We start from the raw sequence: 12548 nt of genomic DNA, 5'->3' as shown, positions 1-12548 counted from the left end.
TCTATCACCCATGTTACATCCGGTGCCCGATTTCGTCCTAATAGCTTCCATCCAAAACACAGCCAAGTATATCACCCATGTTACATCCGGTGCCCGATTTCGGCCTAATAGCTTCCATCCCAAACACTGCCAAGTCTATCACCCAAGTTACATCCGGTGCCCGATTTCGTCCTAATAGCTTCCATCCCAAACACTGCCAAGTCTATCACCCATGTTACATCCGGTGCCCGATTTCGTCCTAATAGCTTCCATCCCAAACACTGCCAAGTCTATCACCCATGTTACATCCTGTGCCCGATTTCGGCCTAATAGCTTCCATCTCAAAACACTAGCAAGTCTATTACCCATGTTACATCCGGTGCCCGATTTTGTCCTAATAGCTTCCATCCAAAACACAGCCAAGTCTATCACCCATGTTACATCCGGTGCCCGATTTCGGCCTAACAGCTTCCATCGCAAACACTGCCAAGTCTATGACCCATGTTACATCTGGTGCCCAATTTCGGCCTAATAGCTTCCATCCCAAAAACTGCCAAGTCTATCACCCATATTACATCCGGTGCTCGATTTCGGCCTAATAGCTTCCATCCCAAAAACTGCCAAGTCTATCACCCATGTTACATCCGATGCCCGATTTCGGCCTAATAGCTTCCATCCCAAAAACTGCCAAGTCTATCACCCATGTTACATCCGGTGCCCGATGTCGTCCTAAAAGCTTCCATCCCAAACACTGCCAAGTCTATCACCTATGTTACATCCGGTGCCCGATTTCAGCCTAATAGCTTCCATCCCAAAAATTACCAAGTCTATAACCCATGTTACATCCGGCGCCCGATTTCGGCCTAATAGCTTCCATCCCAAAAACTGCCAAGTCTATCACCCATGTTACATCCGGTGCCTGATTTCGGCCTAATAGCTTCCATCCCAAAAACTTCCAAGTCTATCACCCATGTTACATCCGGTGCCCGATTTCGGCCTAATAGCTTCCATCGCAAAAACTGCCAAGTCTATCACCCATGTTACATTCGGTGCCCGATTTCGTCCTAATAGCTTCCATCCCAAACACTGCCAAGTCTATCACCCATCTTACATCCTGTGCCCGATTTCGGCCTAATAGCTTCCATCCCAAAACACTGGCAAGTCTATCACCCATGTTACATCCGGTGCCCGATTTCGTCCTTATAGCTTCCATCCAAAACACAGCCAAGTCTATCACCCATGTGACATCCGGTGCCCGATTTCGGCCTAATAGCTTCCATCCCAAACACTGCCAAGTCTATCACCCATGTTACATCCGGTGCCCGATTTCGTCCTAATATCTTCCATCCCAAAAACTGCCAAGTCTATCCCCCATGTTACATCCGATGCTCGATTTCAGCCTAATAGCTTCCATCCCAAAAACAACCAAGTATATCACCCATGTTACAACCGGTGCCCGATTTCGGCCTAATAGCTTCCATCCCGAAAACTGGAAAGTCTATCACCCATGTTACATCCGGTGCCCGATTTCGGCCTAATAGCTTCCATTCCAAAAACTGCCAAGTCTATCACCCATGTTACATCCGGTACCCGATTTTGGCCTAATAGCTTCCATCCCAAAAACTGCCAAGTCTATCACCCATGTTACATCCGGTGCCCGATTTCGTCCTAATAGCTTCAATCCCAAACACTGCTATATGTATCACCTATGTTACATCCGGTGCCCGATTTCATCCTAATAGCTTCCATCCCAAACACTGCCAAGTCTATCACCCATGTTACATCCGGTGCCCGATTTCGGCCTAATAGCTTCCATCCCAAACACTGCTAAGTCTATCACCCATGTTACATCTGGTGCCCGATTTCAGCCTAATAGCTTCCATACCAAAAACTAGACAGTCTATCACCCATGTTACATCCTGTGCCCGATTTCGGCCTAATAGCTTCCATCCCAAAACACTGGCAAGTCTATCACCCATGTTACATCCGGTGCCCGATTTCGTCCTAAAAGCTTCCATCCAAAACACAGCCAAGTCTATCACCCATGTTACATCCGATGCCCGATTTCGGCCTAATAGCTTCTATCCCAAACACTGCCAAGTCTATGACCCATGTTACATCCGGTGCCCGATTTCGGCCTAATAGCTTCCATCCCAAACACTGCCAAGTCTATCACCCATGTTACATCCGGTGCCCGATTTCGTCCTAATAGCTTCCATCCCAAACACTGCCAAGTCTATCACCCATGTTACATCCGGTGCCCGATTTCGTCCTAATAGCTTCCATCCCAAACACTGCCAAGTCTATCACCCATGTTACATCCTGTGCCCGATTTCGGCCTAATAGCTTCCATCTCAAAACACTAGCAAGTCTATTACCCATGTTACATCCGGTGCCCGATTTCGTCCTAATAGCTTCCATCCAAAACACAGCAAAGTCTATCACCCATGTTACATTCGGTGCCCGATTTCGGCCTAATAGCTTCCATCCCAAACACTGCCAAGTCTGTCACCATGTTACATCCGGTGCCCGATTTCGTCCTAATAGCTTCCATCCGAAACAGTGCCAAGTCTATCACCCATGTTACATTCGGTGCCCGATTTCGTCCTAATAGCTTCCATCCCAAACACTGCCAAGTCTATCACCCATGTTACATCCTGTGCCCGATTTCGGCCTAATAGCTTCAATCCCAAAACACTGGCAAGTCTATCACCCATGTTACATCCGGTGCCCGATTTCGTCCTAATAGCTTCCATCCAAAACACAGCCAAGTATATCACCCATGTTACATCCGGTGCCCGATTTCGGCCTAATAGCTTCCATCCCAAACACTGCCAAGTCTATCACCCAAGTTACATCCGGTGCCCGATTTCGTCCTAATAGCTTCCATCCCAAACACTGCCAAGTCTATCACCCATGTTAAATCCGGTGCCCGATTTCGTCCTAATAGCTTCCATCCCAAACACTGCCAAGTCTATCACCCATGTTACATCCTGTGCCCGATTTCGGCCTAATAGCTTCCATCTCAAAACACTAGCAAGTCTATTACCCATGTTACATCCGGTGCCCGATTTTGTCCTAATAGCTTCCATCCAAAACACAGCCAAGTCTATCACCCATGTTACATCCGGTGCCCGATTTCGGCCTAACAGCTTCCATCGCAAACACTGCCAAGTCTATGACCCATGTTACATCTGGTGCCCAATTTCGGCCTAATAGGTTCCATCCCAAAAACTGCCAAGTCTATCACCCATATTACATCCGGTGCTCGATTTCGGCCTAATAGCTTCCATCCCAAAAACTGCCAAGTCTATCACCCATGTTACATCCGATGCCCGATTTCGGCCTAATAGCTTCCATCCCAAAAACTGCCAAGTCTATCACCCATGTTACATCCGGTGCCCGATGTCGTCCTAAAAGCTTCCATCCCAAACACTGCCAAGTCTATCACCTATGTTACATCCGGTGCCCTATTTCAGCCTAATAGCTTCCATCCCAAAAATTACCAAGTCTATAACCCATGTTACATCCGGCGCCCGATTTCGGCCTAATAGCTTCCATCCCAAAAACTGCCAAGTCTATCACCCATGTTACATCCGGTGCCTGATTTCGGCCTAATAGCTTCCATCCCAAAAACTTCCAAGTCTATCACCCATGTTACATCCGGTGCCCGATTTCGGCCTAATAGCTTCCATCGCAAAAACTGCCAAGTCTATCACCCATGTTACATTCGGTGCCCGATTTCGTCCTAATAGCTTCCATCCCAAACACTGCCAAGTCTATCACATATGTTACATCCGGTGCCCGATTTAGGACTAATAGCTTCCATACCAAAAACTAGACAGTCTATCACCCATGTTACATCCTGTGCCCGATTTCGGCCTAATAGCTTCCATCCCAAAACACTGGCAAGTCTATCACCCATGTTACATCCGGTGCCTGATTTCGTCCTAAAAGCTTCCATCCAAAACACAGCCAAGTCTACCACCTATGTTACAACCGGTGCCCGATTTTGGCCTAACAGCTTCCATTCTTAAACACTGCCAAGTCTATGACCCATGTTACATTCGGTGCCCGATTTCGGCCTAATAGCTTCCATCCTAAACACTGCCAAGTCTATCAGCCATGTTACATCCGGTGCCCGATTTCGTCCTAATAGCTTCCGTCCGAAACAGTGCCAAGTCTATCACCCATGTTACATCCGGTGCCCGATTTCGGCCTAATAGCTTCCATCCCAAACACTGCCAAGTCTATCACCCATGTTACATTCGGTGCCCGATTTCGTCCTAATAGCTTCCATCCCAAACACTGCCAAGTCTATCACCCATGTTACATCCTGTGCCCGATTTCGGCCTAATAGCTTCCATCCCAAAACACTGGCAAGTGTATCACCCATGTTACATCCGGTGCCCGATTTCGTCCTAATAGCTTCCATCCAAAACACAGCCAAGTATATCACCCATGTTACATCCGGTGCCCGAATTCGGCCTAATAGCTTCCATCCCAAACACTGCCAAGTCTATCACCCAAGTTACATCCGGTGCCCGATTTCGTCCTAATAGCTTCCATCCCAATCACTGCCAAGTCTATCACCCATGTTACATCCGGTGCCCGATTTCGTCCTAATAGTTTCCATCCCAAACACTGCCAAGTCTATCACCCATGTTACATCCTGTGCCCGATTTCGGCCTAATAGCTTCCATCTCAAAACACTGGCAAGTCTATCACCCATGTTACATCCGGTGCCCGATTTCGTCCTAATAGCTTCCATCCAAAACACAGCCAAGTCTATCACCCATGTTACATCCGGTGCTTGATTTCGGCCTAATAGCTTCCATCCCAAACACTGCCAAGTCTATGACCCATGTTACATCCGGTGCCCGATTTCTGCCTAATAGCTTCCATCCCAAAAACTGCCAAGTCTATCACCCATGTTACATCCGGTGCTCGATTTCGGCCTAATAGCTTCCATCCCAAAAACTGCCAAGTCTATCACCCATGTTACATCCGGTGCCCGATTTCGGCCTAATAGCTTCCATCCCAAAAACTGCCAAGTCTATCACCCATGTTACATCCGGTACCCGATTTTGGCCTAATAGCTTCCATCCCAAAAACTGCCAAGTCTATCACCCATGTTACATCCGGTGCCCGATTTCGTCCTAATAGCTTCAATCCCAAACACTGCTATATGTATCACCTATGTTACATCCGGTGCCCGATTTCGGCCTAATAGCTTCCATCCCAAAAACTGCCAAGTCTATCCCCCATGTTACATCCGGTGCTCGATTTCTGCCGAATAGCTTCCATCCCAAAAACGGCCAAGTCTATCACCTATGTTACATCCGGTGCCCTATTTAGGACTAATTGCTTCCCTCCCAAAAACTGGCAAGTCTAGCACCCATGTTACATCTGGTGCCCGATTTCAGCCTAATAGCTTCCATACCAAAAACTAGACAGTCTATCACCCATGTTACATCCTGTGCCCGATTTCGGCCTAATGGCTTCCATCCCAAAACACTGGCAAGTCTATCACCCATGTTACATCCGGTGCCCGATTTCGTCCTAAAAGCTTCCATCCAAAACACAGCCAAGTCTATCACCCATGTTACATCCGATGCCCGATTTCGGCCTAATAGCTTCTATCCCAAACACTGCCAAGTCTATGACCCATGTTACATCCGGTGCCCGATTTCGGCCTAATAGCTTCCATCCCAAACACTGCCAAGTCTATCACCCATGTTACATCCGGTGCCCGATTTCGTCCTAATAGCTTCCATCCCAAACACTGCCAAGTCTATCACCCATGTTACATCCTGTGCCCGATTTCGGCCTAATAGCTTCCATCTCAAAACACTAGCAAGTCTATTACCCATGTTACATCCGGTGCCCGATTTCGTCCTAATAGCTTCCATCCAAAACACAGCAAAGTCTATCACCCATGTTACATTCGGTGCCCGATTTCGGCCTAATAGCTTCCATCCCAAACACTGCCAAGTCTGTCACCATGTTACATCCGGTGCCCGATTTCGTCCTAATAGCTTCCATCCGAAACAGTGCCAAGTCTATCACCCATGTTACATTCGGTGCCCGATTTCGTCCTAATAGCTTCCATCCCAAACACTGCCAAGTCTATCACCCATGTTACATCCTGTGCCCGATTTCGGCCTAATAGCTTCAATCCCAAAACACTGGCAAGTCTATCACCCATGTTACATCCTGTAATACCCGGCTAGACTCCGGTACCGGAATTTCTACCGTCCGGTGGAATTTGGGTGTCGGAAACCTCTAGAAGGGTAAAAGCATGTTTTTATAAAATGTTTTCATGTTTTTAATGTTTTAAGTATGATTTTAATTGAGTTTTTGCATGAAAAATCTTTTGAGGAAAACTCAGGTTCGGCCGCCGAAACTCACTTTCGGCCGCCGAACATGCATGGACTTTGGGAGGCACGTTAGGCCCCCGAAAGTCTAAGAGAGGGAAGTGCAGGTTCGGCCGCCGAACCTTATGTTCGGCCGCCGAACATTGCATGGATGCGGAGGCACATTCGGCCCCCGAACGTGGCCTGGCCAGCCACTATAAAAGGGTCCCCTAGGTCCGCACGGGCGAGCTTTTTCTCTCCCATTGTCGGCCAAGGTGAGTCTCCACCGCTCCTCCCTCGATCTTGAGTGTTTCCTTTAGATCTTTCATGGTTTTAACGAGTCTATAACTTCGTTTTGAAGATTTGTGAGCTTTGAGCAAGTTTTGAGCAAGTTTTGAGTGCTTGGAGGTTCAAAGAGCTTAATCTCTCCATCTCCAAGCTAGGATCGCTTTCCTCTCGTTTCTTCAAGAGGTAAGGGTCGATCTTGAACCCTTTTTATGTTTTAAACATGTTTTAAGTAAGATCTATGGGTAGAAATGCATGTTAGGACATATGTTGAGTTTATGGGTTTTGTTGATGTTTTGAGCAATGTAGCTTGATTGTGTGTGAATGAAGTGTTGTAGATGGGGTATATGCATGTTTGAGGCCCCTAGGAACTTGTATGTATGTTTTGGTTGAGAAATATGCATGATCTGTGGTTTTGGGAGGCAGGAGGTTCATTTGAACCAAGTTTCTGCCATTTGGCAGAAACCAGGTTCGGCAGCCGAAGGGAGTTTCGGCCGCCGAACCCCTCTTGTGAAGGCAGCTTTCGGCTGCCGAAGGTGCCCCCGAAAAGAGACTTTCGTCTCTGTCTGGCACTTTCGGCCGCCGAAGGTGCCGCCGAACCTAGCTGAGTTTCGTCTCTGTCCAGGACTTTCGGCCGCCGAAGGTGCCGCCGAAGGTGCCCTGTTCAGCCATTTCATGCATATTTTCTGTGATGTTTTCAGGATGTTTTAGGGGGTTTTTGGGGGATATATATTAGAGTTATGTTTATATTGTTGGTCCCTCATTGGAGTCCACCTGTGTAGGTTCGGACCCGAGGAACCAAGGACCCCAGCAGTGAGCCAGCTGCTGAGAGTTTGACAGAGTCAGCCAGAGGTGAGTGGAACTATACTTAATCTTTTAAATTAAGAAAGTGAATATTTTATCATGTTTCATGCATCATGACTATAATATAGGATGTTTGCATTAGAATCACGAATATGCTACATTGCATTATTATATTGTGCTTGATGAGGAGGGACATTGCACGACTCACTATTCCTGTGTACGAAGTCCTGTGGTGCCCATAATAGGGCCGGGCAATAGCTCCGATTTACGAAGTCCTGTGGTGCCCATAATAGGGCCGGGCAATACGAAGTCCTGTGGTGCCCATAATAGGGCCGGGCAATACGAAGTCCTGTGGTGCCCATAATAGGGCCGGGCATGGAGCTGAGGGATTTTTGGGTCGGTCCTTCCATGATGTGAAATGTTTGTGCAATGATGCATTCCATTATGGCATGTTTTAAATATTTTTTTTTTAGTTCTACTCACTGGGCATCTAGCTCACCCCTCTCCCCTAACCCCCAGGTTTGCAGGTACGGGATTGATAGAGAAGAAAAGAAGAGAAAAGTCATATGTATGTATAGCTAGAGTATGTGGACATGACAAATGATAAGAATGTAATGTAAAGTTTGAAACAGTTATGTTTATGTAACTATGTTATTGAGGATAGAGTTGTGCTTGACCATAGTTTATGTTAATCCCTTGGTATGTACATGATCTTATTTTATGATGTATATGTGAACCAACTCAACACAGGATATATATTGCCCATTGAGGCTTTGATGAAATCCCACAGAGGGATTAATGTTTATGTATATGATGAATACAGTGCATGCACAGGTTGAGTTTGGTATATGAAGAAAAAGGAAAAGTTTTTAATTCTTATGTATGTTTGTTGATCATGTATGGGATTAAACGGGTAAACAGGATGTATGTAGGCTTGCTACGGGTTCCGGCGGCCTTAAGCCGACCTGAATCCTAGCGCCGGTAGCGGTCCGGATTTCCGGGGCGTTAAAGAGTGGTATCAAAGCCCTAGGTTCACATGGTCGGACCTAGCGTGTCGGGCTCATAGAAGTATTAGAAGGTCAAGCACAATAGGAAAGGTCATGTCCACTAGGATAGGATGTAGGGTCCTGTCTTGCTATGATGATGTGATATGCCATGACAATATGCATGCGCATAAATGATATGCTATGTTTGCCATGTATGTGATGTAGGTTCATGTGTCTCCACATGAACCATATGATGCTAATGCTTGCGAGTTATGTGCTGTTTTTCAGAGAACAGAATGAGAGGAACTCGTCGATCTGCACGATTGACAGGAGTCCCACCAGAGGATGAGGGCACGAGCGCCCGTCCTCCCACATTGCCTAGGGCAATGTCATGCAGAACAAACAGAGAAAGAGTATCAAGGGACCCTAGAAGGTCTTTTGATACTAGCAGAAGGGGGACAGAAAGAGGAGGAAGTTCTTCGGATGTGAGGGAGGTTATGGAAGAAGATCAAAGAAGGGATGGGAATCTGGATATTGGCATGTCAGAAGAAGGGACAGGGGAGTCACAAGGAGGCACTCAGGCCTCGGGGTATGGTTTTCCACCCTATTACCCACCCTATGCACAGAGTCCCGGGTATCCGATGGGAAGTACGTCGGATTACTCCAGCTTTAACCCCTACCCTACTCACATGCCTTATCCACCTTTCTATCCACCGTACCCACAGTACCCAGCCTATCCACCCTCATCCTTCCATCCTCACCCAGCAAACCCCACCTCGGGGAATGCTGCATCCCCACCTCCACCACCTACAGAACCAGTAGCCCCAGTTACTCAACCTCCTAGACCTAGCTCAGCCAGTGGGAGTAAGGTGAAGATGACAGCTTACCTTAAGCTGGATGCTCCTAAATATAAGTCAGGGGATGATCCCTTTGAATACCTGAGAGCAGTGAAGACGATCACTGATGAGCTAGGGGCAGATGATAGAAGAGCCATTGAGATGGCAGGGTTCACCCTGAAGTGCAAAAAGGCAAAGGAATGGTTCAAGTGCTATGTGGACCCGAGACTAGACAGTATCACATGGGAGGAATTCGCCAATGAGTTTGCTGGATGGGCATTTCCAGATAGCTCCAGAGAGCTAAAGATGATTGAGTTTGAGCAACTGAGACAGACAGAAGACATGAGCATAGAGGAGTACACAGATAAATTTCTGGAGCTATTACCCTTCTCAGGGCAAGCTCTAGATACAGATGTGAAGAAGGCCAGGAGATATGTCATGAAATTACAGTCCAGGTACTCCTCATTGATTCAATCAGCTGAGAGGGAGAGTTTTCACACGGTGGTAGATATGGCTCGAAGAATGGAGGCCAGTGCCATAGTTGAGGGGTCAGTGAAGCAGTCAGTGACCCAGTCTTCAGGGGTTAAGACCCCAGGCAGAGGAGGGCCAGGACCCTCTACTCAGAGTTCAGGTAGTAAGAGATGGAGTAGCACTAAGAAGCCCAAGAAGAACAAGTTCTGGAACAAGCTGAAATCCGGTCTAGGATTTGGCGGTGGCTCGAGTTCAGGTTCAGATGGTGCAGAATGCCAAAGGTGTGGGAGGCCACACAAGGGAGCGTGTCGATGGGGGACCAATGCATGTTTCAGATGTGGCCAGGAGGGACACATAGCTCGGGATTGTCCTAGAGCACCTTTCATGGGCCAGCCCCAACAGACAGCTTCGGGTAGTGTGGCACAACCAGCAGCTCCAGCCACAACACAGGGCAGTGGCAGAGGTAGAGGGAGAGGGGCAGCCTCTTCTTCTGGTTCCCGAGGTGAAGGTCCATCAGCTCCAGCCAGGATCTTCACAATGACTCAGCAGGAGGCGAACACATCCAACACCGTGGTGTCAGGTAAACTCATCATTGGGTGTTATGATGTGTATGCATTGATGGACCCTGGTGCATCTCATTCTTTCATCGCTCCGAGGGCAGTTGAGAGGTTAGGGTTGATGGTCTCTGGATTAGAGTGTCCCCTATGGGTCAGTGGACCCAAGTGTGACCCGACAGTGGCAGAGTCAGTCTGCCGGTATTGTCCAGTGTTTGTTGAGGGAAGATGCCTTTCCGCCGACCTTGTGGTTCTAGACTTGACAGATTTTGACGTCATTCTAGGGATGGATTGGCTATCTACCCATGGTGCTACCTTGGACTGCAGGGACAAGGTAGTCAGGCTCAGAGATCAGAACGGGTCAGAGGTTGTCTTCAGAGGAGACAAGAGGGGTACGCCTAGAGGTCTGATATCGGCCCTACAGGCTCGTAGACTGCTTAGGAAAGGATGTCAGGGGTATGTAGCTCACGTGAGAGAGCTAGATAGTCAGGTCAGGGAGCCAGCCTCAGTGCCAGTTGTCAGAGAATTTCTGGATGTCTTTCCAGAAGAGCTTCCAGGACTACCACCTGCTAGGGAGATAGAGTTCGAGATTGAATTGATACCTGGAACTAGACCGATCTCTATCCCTCCCTACAGGATGGCACCAGCAGAATTGAAGGAACTGAAAGAACAGTTGCAAGATCTGGTAGATAAGGGCTTCATCCGACCGAGTACCTCACCTTGGGGTGCTCCAGTGCTTTTTGTGAGAAAGAAGGATGGATCCCTCAGACTTTGTATCGACTACAGGCAGTTGAACAAGGTCACTACCAAGAACAAGTACCCATTGCCAAGGATCGATGATCTATTCGACCAGCTAGCAGGAGCGGGTTGTTTCTCCAAGATAGATCTGAGATCAGGGTACCATCAGCTGAGGATAAGGGAAGAAGACATACCGAAGACAGCTTTCAGGACCAGATATGGGCACTATGAGTTCCTTGTAATGCCGTTCGGGTTGACCAACGCCCCTGCAGCATTCATGGACCTCATGAATAGAGTATTCAGACCATACCTGGATCACTTCGTTATTGTCTTCATTGACGATATCCTAGTGTATTCCAGAAATGCAGAGGAGCATGCCCATCATCTGAGGATAATATTACAGACCTTGAGGGAACATGGCTTGTATGCCAAGTTCTCCAAGTGTGAGTTCTGGTTAAGGAGCATATCATTCTTGGGGCATATAGTGTCAGAGAATGGGATAGAAGTGGACCCCAATAAGGTTGAAGCTGTGACTAACTGGCCAAGACCCACCTCAGTGACAGAGATCAGAAGCTTCTTGGGTTTGGCTGGCTACTACAGGAGGTTCGTTCAGGACTTCTCTAAGATTGCAGCTCCTTTAACCAGATTAACCAGAAAGAATCAGAGATTCGAGTGGACCGATCAGTGTGAAGAAAGCTTTGAGGAGCTCAAGAAGAGGTTGACTTCAGCACCAGTGTTAGCTCTGCCAAACAGCAATGAGGATTTCACAGTGTTCTGTGATGCATCCAGAGTAGGCCTGGGTTGTGTGTTGATGCAGCATGGTAAGGTGATCGCTTATGCTTCTAGACAGCTGAAGAGGCATGAGTTGAATTACCCCACACACGACCTGGAAATGGCAGCAGTTATCTTTGCCCTCAAGATGTGGAGGCATTACCTCTATGGGGTAAAATGTGAGATCTTCACAGATCATAAGAGCCTGCAGCACATCTTGAACCAGAGAGAGCTGAACTTGAGGCAGAGGAGATGGGTAGAACTGTTGAGTGACTATGATTGCAAGATCCAGTACCATCCGGGTAAGGCTAATGTAGTAGCTGATGCCTTAAGCCGGAAATCACTTGGCAGTCTATCCCACATCACGGCAGAGAGGAGACCGGTGGTGAAGGAATTTTATAAGCTCATTGAGGAGGGTCTACAGATGGAGTTGTCTGGTACAGGTGCTTTGATTGCACAGATGAAAGTAACCCCCGTGTTTCTGGAGCAGGTGGCTCAGAAACAGCACGAGGACCCAGAGTTAGTGAAGATTGCAAGGACTGTTCAGTCAGGCAAAGATAGTGAGTTCAGATTCGATGATAAGGGGATCCTCCGCTATGGGAATAGACTATGTGTACCAGATGACATCGGGCTAAAAGGAGACATTATGAGAGAGGCTCATAATGCAAGGTACAGTGTTCACCCTGGAGCCACCAAGATGTACCAGGATCTGAAGGGAGTGTATTGGTGGCCAGCTATGAAGAGGGAAGTGGCACAGTTTGTGTCAGC

This window comes from Manihot esculenta, unplaced genomic scaffold (genome assembly GCF_001659605.2).
Source record: "Manihot esculenta cultivar AM560-2 unplaced genomic scaffold, M.esculenta_v8 Scaffold65, whole genome shotgun sequence".
Taxonomy (NCBI): Eukaryota; Viridiplantae; Streptophyta; class Magnoliopsida; order Malpighiales; family Euphorbiaceae; genus Manihot; species Manihot esculenta.
Note: the sequence above shows the minus strand (reverse complement) of the source record.